Raw genomic sequence first — 10,169 nt, 5'->3', positions numbered from 1 at the left:
TCCAAATCACTGTAGAGTTCACCACTACTCTGATTGGTGTGTCAGGTTCTTTGGTTCCAGAAACCAGCGTAGAGTGGCCTGTGGGTGGAAGCTTCTAAAAAACCACTGGGAACAGTTGAATATCTGAGCCTAAGAGAGAACATGCATTCTCACTTCCTCACTCTTCTTGCTTGAGTTTCCTGTTGTCACAGCGTGATCATTTTTTCTCTCTCTTTACTTCTCCTTTTACACAAATAGACCCAGACTTCTGTGTTAGCAGCCTGTGTTGGCCACCTTAAAGATAATCAGCGAATTCCACCTGAAAGTATTGAGGACATTGCCTACAAAAGGTAAGACTTATGACTTTTAACATCTCTGAACCAGCTAAGGCGGGCACGGCATTTTAAGAGTATCCATACATCTCTCTAGTAACTTTAAAATTTCTTATTTCACAAATATTTGATGAGCAGTTTCCTCGGGCAATCAGGCTAGACATACTTTGATTTACTTTGTTATCTGATATCTCTCCGGGCCTGAGCACCCATGAGCATACATCACTACAGCACTGAATTGCTTACTGTGTATGGTGGTTTCTGATGGCTAAAGTTTTCTATGTGAGATGAGGTGAAATGGGGAGATATTCTATATTGTTTGTTCTTTAAAATCAAAACTTGAGTTTAGAGAGAGAAGTAATAGCCAGAGTGATCTAGAGCAGTAGCCAGGAGATGTATTATTGTCTTCATCTGAAAACATTTTATAAGGAAGTTAGTGCTCTAATCATCATGCTTTGGTATAAGATGGGTTAAAAAAAAGAAATCTCAACACAGTAGGTGCCCTGTAACTGTACTTTATGATTTATTCCTAGATACTCCCTAAGGATGCTTAGTTTGGGGGCTTTCAAAGAGCAACGCAAACGTTGTGATCTGAAGGGCTTCTTTCTCCACATTAACTGATCCTTAATATATGAAGCATGAACACTGACAAATCTCATATAAAGTGCTCTGCTGAGAGGAAACACACAATTTGATACAGCAGTAGTTTCCAACTCATGGACCAAAACTAATTTTAGGCTGCAAGTATTCAGCAGAGTGATACTCAAGCTTTTGTCCTAACTTTCTGAGTCAATACAAAATGTCTGTATCAGGTCTTTCTTGATCAAAGAACTGTGAGAAGCTCATTTGATTATGATCTAAAGGAGAGAAGAAAGTCCCTTGAGACCATATTTACTCACCAAAAAATCAAGGGACAGGATGGGAAATAGCTGCAGTTTACCAATGTGTCCCTCAGAGCAACTAAACTTTATAATTAGAAATAATGACCAGCTTTTAGAGAACTAAGTTAACAATCAGGGTTAGACACCCCGTGAAGTCTGGCACTGCTTTGGCAGGAACTGTGGATAAGGAGGGAAACGAGGAGGAGGGAGGATTTGTCCAGTAATCGTTCTGTCCTTAAGGGACTCTTCTGGGCAATCGTACAGAGAAGACTGAGCCAAAAAAGAATCGTATCTGCCGGGTGAGCAAAGTTTTGCTTTCTCAATCTTAAAACGGAATCTTCACTGTTTTGAAACTGGCTGACTAGGAGCAGATGCTGAACTGAAATGTGGTTTCCTGTGTGGGCCAGTTAAGATTATTTCTCTTTTAAACACAATGTTCTCTTACCTTTATGGCCACAGGAAGTGATCTGAAGTCCAGGCTACCACAGTTACCTTACTACCACTGAAAGGATATCAGCTTTGTTTGTTAACAAGAGGCAAGGCTAGAAAGGAAAAACTCTGTTGTTTTCTTAGCTTCTTACGCCCTCTGGTTAGCCTCTGACTGGCCAGAAACCCTCAAACTACTGCTTTTCTTCTCCATTCCCTCCTATCCTGCAGTGTCCCAGTGGCCAGGCATTGTGCTGAGGTGCTGAAAATATGAGGATAACTGATGTGGTTGTCAATCCCCAAAAGACTACCATGGAGGGAAGATAGATGGGTACACAGAACACAATACAATGCGCCCTTTTCTATAAGCAGAGAGAATGTACACAAAATACAGGAGTTTAAGAGTCTGTCGAAGACTCCTTGAGAGAGGAGACTGTTATGAATTTATTATAGAGATTGGGATTATTAACATTCCAGCTACAAAACACTGAATATGCACTCAAAGAAGTATTGCTCCCCCACTTCCTGTCATAGGCATGATAGAAATGAAATTAAGCAAGAGATATTGGTCACATGACCACAGGAAGCACCAAACCCTTTCTCCTACTTGGCAATTGAAAGTAGATAGCAAATTTACTGAACAGACAAGTCTTGGGTCTGTTTCAGGGCAGAGCTATGCCTGAGACTTAGCCACAACAATTTTGATAGAATGTGGCTTTAAATTGGGGCACAGAGGCAGATTTCTTCCTCTTTAACCTGGATGTTTCCCTTGACCAGAAGGAAGGAAGGGTAGAGATTTTTGCCAAGTTATAGCCATTCTTTTTTCTTCAGTTTCACTCCAACAACTAGTGTGTTGATTTAGTTACAGTGGCTTGTGTTCATATTGGCTTTTTCACATATTGGCTTGTGTTCATAGTCAGCCTACAGTACTTCTTTATACCTCAAGAAGCATCCACTGTGTAGGTCTCTCTGTGTACTAGGCATCTGCCCTTGGATGTTATCAGGATTAGTTACCACTTAGGTGTAGATGTTGAAACAAAAGAATCTGTAGAAACCAGACACCTGTCTAGATCTGGTCTCCAAGGTTGCTGATGCTGGGCAGAAGGGCAGTTGGGTACTTGGATTGTAAAGACTGTCTGGACAAAGATTTTGAGAAAGAGGAAAATATGCACTTCCAAAGTCAGTAGGTAAGAGCTCACAATATAAGTCATTATTCTCTATGTTGGGGTAGAGAAAAAAAAATCTTCTCTACTGATTATCCATTTTTACCAAGTAGAAAAGTAGTATGTTTTGCTACAAAGTTCTTCATGGTTTTAACATAATAAAGAGGATATGATGTCTACTGGGTGGACTGTGTGAGAGCTCTGGAAAACTGCTCCTAGTTTAAGTAATAGCCTTATTATAAAGATCTCTACCCCATGTTAGAGTCTAGTAACATCTTGCTGAACTCTCAAGTGGGAGGAAATAATACTCCACTATCATTTGGATTCATTTCCCCCCACTTATTTCATTTTCTTTTTCTCTTCCTTATTGTCCCTTTCATGAATTTTTTCTTACAAAAGGCAAACAAAACTTTTAAAGAAGTATTCCCAACAAATGAGTGTAAATGTTATTAAAACCTTTCCAGCCCCTAGTATATTTCACTCCTGGGACCTCTCCCGAGCTCAGGGCCACTCTCGACAATGACTTGGTCTTCACTCAGCACTCACTGAAGCTCTGGCACTAAACCATTCAAGAAATTCTATCATATTGACTCCTTAGGACAACCATGAGGGCAGTATTAATAGCCCTGTTCAGAGATGAGGGAACTGGAAGTTTGATAGCTTAAGGAAGTTGTTCAAGGCTGTAATTATGATAAGTGCAGTGCTGAGACTTAAACTAAACCTGATCTAAAGTTTTGTTTATCTAAACATGATCTGTATGCTTTGAACTCAGTGAGTCATCTTCACCAAGTTACACTGCTCACATCTGGTTTTTCCATGCCTAGAAGCAACTGCAGGTCACTGATATCTTGCAGTCTGACTCTGCTTGAGCCTACCTGCAGAGCAACAAGTCCACCAAAGCTCTGTGCTTTGCTGAAGTGGACATCAGGCTGACATGCAGGCCCAAGTCTTAATGTATCTGTGGAGCATAACAAGAGATATGCTCTCCCATCAAGGTCTGCCTGTCTTGAGTTGATATGTGCTAGCCTGTCCATAAATAGATCTGTCCAGACTAAATGGATCTCAATGTAATGACACAAGTGTTATGAATGAGGAATTTTCAGTATAAGAAAATTGTGCAGTTTTGTAAGTATACTTTTCTCTTACAGACCCATATGTGCACCTTTTAATAAACTTGTTGTAAGTTTATTAAAAGGTGCACATACAAGCCAATCCTTTTTTGTTTTCTAAATTATTTCTTTTACCTTTTGAGATTATAATTACATCATTTCCCTCCCCACAAGCCCTCCTTTATACACCTCATAGTTCTTTTTCAAATTCATGGACTCTTTTGTGTAGCATGAATCTTAAAAGTTCTTATTAATAAAATCAAACCCAAGGCCAGTTATTGGGATCAATGCTGGTAGATCAGAGAGACAGAACAAGCCACAGCTACCTCACCTCGCCAGATCCTCAGCTGGTCTTGTCTCCTCAGACTGGAGGCCTCTGAGTCCTCATCCAGAATGGGTCTCAGCTGAATTACTGCTCAAAAGCCTGAATGCTTAACCAGCCGAATGTTTAACCAGCCCAATGTTTTTGTTTCTGGTCCTTCTGCCTTATATACCTTTCTACTTTCTACCACCACTCCTTGGGATTAAAGGCTTGCTTTCTGGGATTAAAGGCGTGAGTCACCATGCTTGGCTGTATCCTTGAACACATGGATTTCTGCCTCTGGAATGCTAGGATTAAAGGCATGTGCTACCACTGCCTATCCTTTATGTTTAATATTGTGGCTGCTCTGTCTCTGACCCCAGATAAGTTTATTAGCATGCACAATATTTGGGGGAATACAATACCACACTTTTGTCATTAGTTATTGTCACACCACACACACATTGCTGTATACATAATTACAGCCTATTCCGTCTATATAATGTTACTTACATGTATGCTTTTGGAACTGACCATTTAGTATTCGATAACCAATTGGTGTGCTCTTCTCTAGAGAAGATTATTTCTTCCATCTTCTGCATCCTTTAGTTGCCCATAGTCTGGGTTTTGAGGCCTTGTGGGCTTCCCCCCAGTCCACATTAGAATGTCTATTGTTGTTGTCTTTGTTCAACTCATGTTTAGGTAGTCATGTAGGTGAGACTTTATGTGTGTAGCTTCCAGCATTCCTGGGAGACACAACAAACTATCTGGTCTTCTTGCTCTTACAGTCTTTCTGCCCCCTGCTCTGTAATGATCCCCGAGCCTTAATTATGGGAGCTATAGTCATTGGAACTGGGCTCCAGAACTCCTCATTTTGATGGGTTGTGGTTTTCTGTAATAGCTTTTGTCTGTTGAAAACAGAAATTTCATTGATGTGGACTGAGGACTACACTTACCTGTAAGTGTAAGGATAAACATTTAGAATGTAGTTAGCCACTTATGCTGGCTTAATAAAGTGGTAGTTATAGATTCTCCTCCAGGATCTGCAACTTCACTAGTCCTGGGTAGTTGGTTAGGTTTCTGGTATTTCTTCTTGTTGGGTAGGTCTTAAATACAATTATAGACCTGTTAGTAACCCCCCAAGTTGTGCTATTACTAAATCTTTTGGGTTATCACACCATGCTGGCTGCTGTGGTTCACAGACATCACACGTCTGTGTAGGACTGTTGGTTGCTTCCCTCCTTTGGTTGCTTACATAGCACCTAAATTATTGTCATTTACTCTCAAATGTTCTGACCATAGATTTCTTGCATTCCTTACTGCCTTGTTTTTGTTTTGTTTGAGAAATACTTGTTAATATCTCATAAATGGTCTACGTAAAAGCAAAGCTCCTCACTGAAGTTACATATTGGCCTCTGAAACTGAGCTGTATACAGAGCTCAAGAACTGGTGGTGGGTTTTTTTTTTTTTTTTGAAGTTTCTAACCACAGCCACCTCTAAACTTGATCTCACTGAGGGCAAGAGTAGATGGTGTTGCAATTACAGATCAAAAGAAAGAGTTCAGACTAGGAACCTACAAGGCAGTCCACCAGTCCAAGCTCTTTGCTTGGAGTAATTAAATGGTGTTTAGCTCTGGCTCCTGCACTGGGTCCTGGGATGTGGCCTCAGATTATTGTGGTTTAGTCTTGAAAGTTTCCTGGAAATTGACGTCACAAGCTTTCTTCATAAAAAAGAACCCTATGAAAATGCTGTGAGTCATGGGGGTGGGGTGGGGGTGGAAGTGGCAGATTTTAACTGTTAGGTAGGTGTCAGTTCCTCTGAATGTGAGATAGAAGGGTGGGAGGCTCAACAATTGGCCAATAATGGTGAAGAAAAGGTAGAAGAAATTTGTCTGGGCTTATAAGAAAGTAGGGCCATTATAGCATTTTGCAAAAATAGTGGCCATATTCACCAACTGGGCAGATTTTAACCTTCAGTTTGACATGAATCTGAGCAAACAGAAAACCAGAAAGGGAAGAAACAGATACCCTTTGTTTTCTGTGAAGGTCAGAGTCAGTGCTGACACACCCAGGTTTGTGGGCATCTTGGTCGTTAATGCTCTGTGGAAAGGAGTTTACATGAGTGAAAAAGCTGTGACGGACTCAAGGATGCTGGGATTTATGTGACTCCAGGAGGCAAATGACTTGATTACCTCCTGTTAGTTGATGAAGAACTTATTTTCCTGTGTTTAAAGCATCATTTATTAACAACAACAACAAAATCCCAAGGCACCCGACTCTGTAGTATCTTGTTTATTCTACTATATCAGAATACAGAGCTAATAAATAAGGTCAAAGCTATTTGTTTGTTTAACAATCTTCTTAATTTGTAGTGTAATTATCTACTGTGCCAGGTGCCAGTGATTCAAAGATGAATGAGGTATGCCTACTTTCAAAAGTTTACATACTAGTGAAGGAAGAGATGCTTGTAATAGAGATTTTGGTATAAGGGAAGAAATTCACAGATAGTGCAGGCACTCCTTATAGGAGTGAGGACTAGTTATAAAAAAGTAGACATCATCAGAGAAGGCTTCATAGAAAAATTATATAAGCTGAATGAAAGAATGGTCAGTAAGTGATCAGAATAAATGTTGAGAAGGACAGAAAGGGACATATTTTAGCAAAGAATCACATGAGCAAAAGAGAGAAAGGGGATTTTAGAACAAGTATTCAAGGCTGATTGCCACATTTTTACATAAATAGGTAGATTTAAGATTTGGAGTCATGGACAGTAACAAGCTAGGATGGACCTTTTTACCTATGCATACCTGCGTAAATACATGGCCTCAGTGAAGACAGTAACATCTCACATTCTCAAAAAACCTTTCACTGTCTTTTGTAATCTTTTTCATACATCCTTCCCAGCACTCATCTCTTGACCTGTGTCAGGCTTATCTCCATGTGATCTCTGGTCTTATTTCTGTTTCTATAGTATTTTTTTTTCATTTTTGAAGTGTTATATACCTGGAATCATGCAGTATGCACTTTTATAGCTATCTTTTGTTACTGATCACACTTATTCTTTTACATTTTAATTAACTGTTTGAAAGTTGCATACATCATGTTTCCATTATGTTCACAGCCTCTCCCACCTCTTCACTGATTCACTCCCCTTTCCTACTACTTTTCATCCTTTTATTTAAAAAAAAATTCAATACCAGTTTGTACTTCCCAAATGTTCTTGGATATGAGGTCTTCCACTGGAGACTGGTTGGCTTAGCAGAGCCTATACTCTTAACTGTTACAGCAGCTAACAATTGCCAATATTGCCACTGCTTGGGTGGAATAGTGCACCCATCTCCCCTCTCTATGTTGAGATTTGGTTCTGGATTAGGCTTGTATAGGTTTTGTATATCCTGTCAAAATTAGTGTGGACTCATATTGCAGTGGCCCAGCTGTGTCTAGAAGATAATGATTCCTTGTAGTCATCCACCACCTCAGACTCTTCCTTCTCTATCCCCTCTCTTCTGAGAAGATCTGTGAGCCCGAGAAGGGAGGTGCTTCTGTCTTTAGGGCGGAATATTCTTTAATTTCTTAGTATTTGTACCTTGGCAAGTTGTGGGTCACTGTGTTAATTACTATCTACTGCAAACAGAAACTTCTCAGACACAGTTTGAGAGATGCACTGATTTATGGTCATAATGATAAGTCATTAGGAGTCAGTTTGATACTATGTGTTTTTATTAGAATAATAGTAAATTCCTCCCTGGGTCTCTGAACTGTATAGAAATAGATTCTTGCCGGGCGGTGGTGGCGCACACCTTTAATCCCAGCATGCAGGAGGCAGAGCCAGGCGGATCTCTGTGAGTTCGAGGCCAGCCTGGGCTACCAAGTGAGTTCCAGGAAAGGCGCAAAGCTACACAGAGAAACCCTGTCTCAAAAAAACCAACCAAAAAAAAAAAAAGAAATAGATTCTTAGCCTGGTGATGGTGCCAGTTATGGGTTTTATCTTGTGGAACATGATTTACATTCAACAAGGAAGTGGCTGTTTACTCATTGGATGCATATGTCACTCTCGTGCTATTGCATGGACATGTCTTTTGGAGCCAATCATTCTTTAGCTCACAGGGTTCAGAGCTGTGTATGAATAATGACTACTTTTCTCCTCCAGTGGCTTTCCTAGAAACTTCCAGCACTATGAAAATTAATGAGTAGAGGTGACACTTTGAAGTTCATACCTGCTTGATTTTCACTATGTTCTGTGACTCAAGTATGTGGTCTTACTGCCACGTCCTGGGTGTAACTAAGAACAACAGCAATAGACAATAATATTTGAGGGTCTATGTGACATCATTGACCAACAATTCCAAAAGAAGTAACTCATACCTGGTACTTGGCTTTTTGTTAGTCTCTGGTGTCTAGTAGGGCATCATTGCTCTGTCACAAGCTAATTAACTCCCTTTTAACTTTCTCTCTCTCTCTCTCTAAAAAAAGTCTTTAGTGTTACTTATTCCTCTCCATACTCCCACATTATGTACCCTCCATTTCAATTCTGTAACATATCATAATGCTGAGAAATATTCCACTATCTAGTTGTATCATAGTTCATTTGTGCAATAACATGTCAATGGGTGTTTGTTTCCAGTTTGGGACTATTAAAAACTAAGCTGTTATAAACATTCTTGTAAAATTCTTTGTATGAGAATATATTTTCATTTTTCTTGAGAAAATGCCTAGAAGCAGAATGAATTGCTAGGTTATAAATGTTTAACATTTTACATAACCAACAATATGTTTTTCAATATGAACATACCATGGTACATCCTCACTAATAGTATATGAGAACTTTGGTCCTGATTAGTTTTTAAAAATATATTTTAGACTAATAGTATATGAGAACTTTTGGTCTGCTTAGTTTTTAAAAATATATTTTAGACTTATTAGGAGGTGCATAGTATATTATTATTTTAATTTTCATTTCCCTGCTGAAAAGGGAAATAAATAATTGATTTCATTTGACACCCACATAATTTTTAGTATAAAGAAATGTACTTGATATCTGCCCATTTTTAAAATTGGGTTGTTTGTTTTTTTACTATTGAGTTTTAAAAGTACTTTATACACTCTGAGGAAAAACGTTTACTGTCTTTTTTCAATACAAGGTTTCACTGTATATCTAGACCAGTGGGTTCTCAACCTGAGACCATTGGAAAGCACAGATATTTACATTACAGTTTAAAACAGTGGCAAAATTACAGTTATGAAGTAGCAACAAAAATAATTTTATGGTTGGTGTCACCATGATATGAGGAACTGTATTAAAGGGTCACAGCATTAGGAAGGTTGAGAACCACTGTTCTACACTGGCACTGAACTGCTGATGTGAAGAGATATTCCTGCCTCAGCTTTCCACATGTTTAATAGTAGGACTACAGGGGTCCTCAACTTGGACAAAAATTTATCTCTTGTGACTTGTTAATGTTCTCTCCCTATGTGTTACCGGTCTTTTGTTTCTCCCAACAGATTCTTTTGAAGAGGTCTAACATCAGTTTTTTTGGACTATACTTTGGTGTTTTATCTGAGAACTATTTTACTAATCACAGCAGCAAATGTTATCTCTTAGTTGTTTCTGGAGTTTTATACTTTTAGGCTTTTGAATCCAGATACAGGATTAATTTATAAATATTTTTAATATAGTAAGAACTATATAGCCAAGTTCTTTTTTATGAATATTGATACTTAATTGCTCACATGTTGTTTGTTGAAAAGAATATCCTTCATTCTCTACCGTATTGACTTTACATAATAGTGGTAAACCAGTTTGCCACAAATACTTTAATTCTACTCAGTTTCATTAATTTGCTTAACAACATTATATCATTTTTAATGTTGTAGCTTAATATAAATCAATGTAACTGGATAGCATTTGGCCTCTAATAGACTTTGTTTTTGTATCAAATTCATTTAAGTATTCTAAGAATTTTAAATTCCCAAAGATTT

General features: G+C 38.6%; 1 protein-coding gene across 1 annotated transcript in view; it reads left to right on the top strand.

Moving 5' to 3' along the window:
* The first annotated feature begins 232 nt into the window (after positions 1-232).
* Cd53 (CD53 molecule) overlaps positions 233-10,169 on the top strand; it is a 31,412-nt gene continuing 21,475 nt past the window's right edge. Inside the window, exon 1 of the mRNA XM_028859848.2 lies at positions 233-329. The gene's annotated coding sequence lies outside the window, so the exon portion shown is untranslated. The remainder of the gene's footprint in view (positions 330-10,169) is intronic.

This window comes from Peromyscus leucopus, chromosome 6, assembly GCF_004664715.2.
Source record: "Peromyscus leucopus breed LL Stock chromosome 6, UCI_PerLeu_2.1, whole genome shotgun sequence".
Classification (NCBI taxonomy): Eukaryota; Metazoa; Chordata; class Mammalia; order Rodentia; family Cricetidae; genus Peromyscus; species Peromyscus leucopus.
The sequence above is the reverse complement of the archived record's forward strand: the minus strand, read 5'-3'. Positions and strand labels throughout refer to the sequence as shown.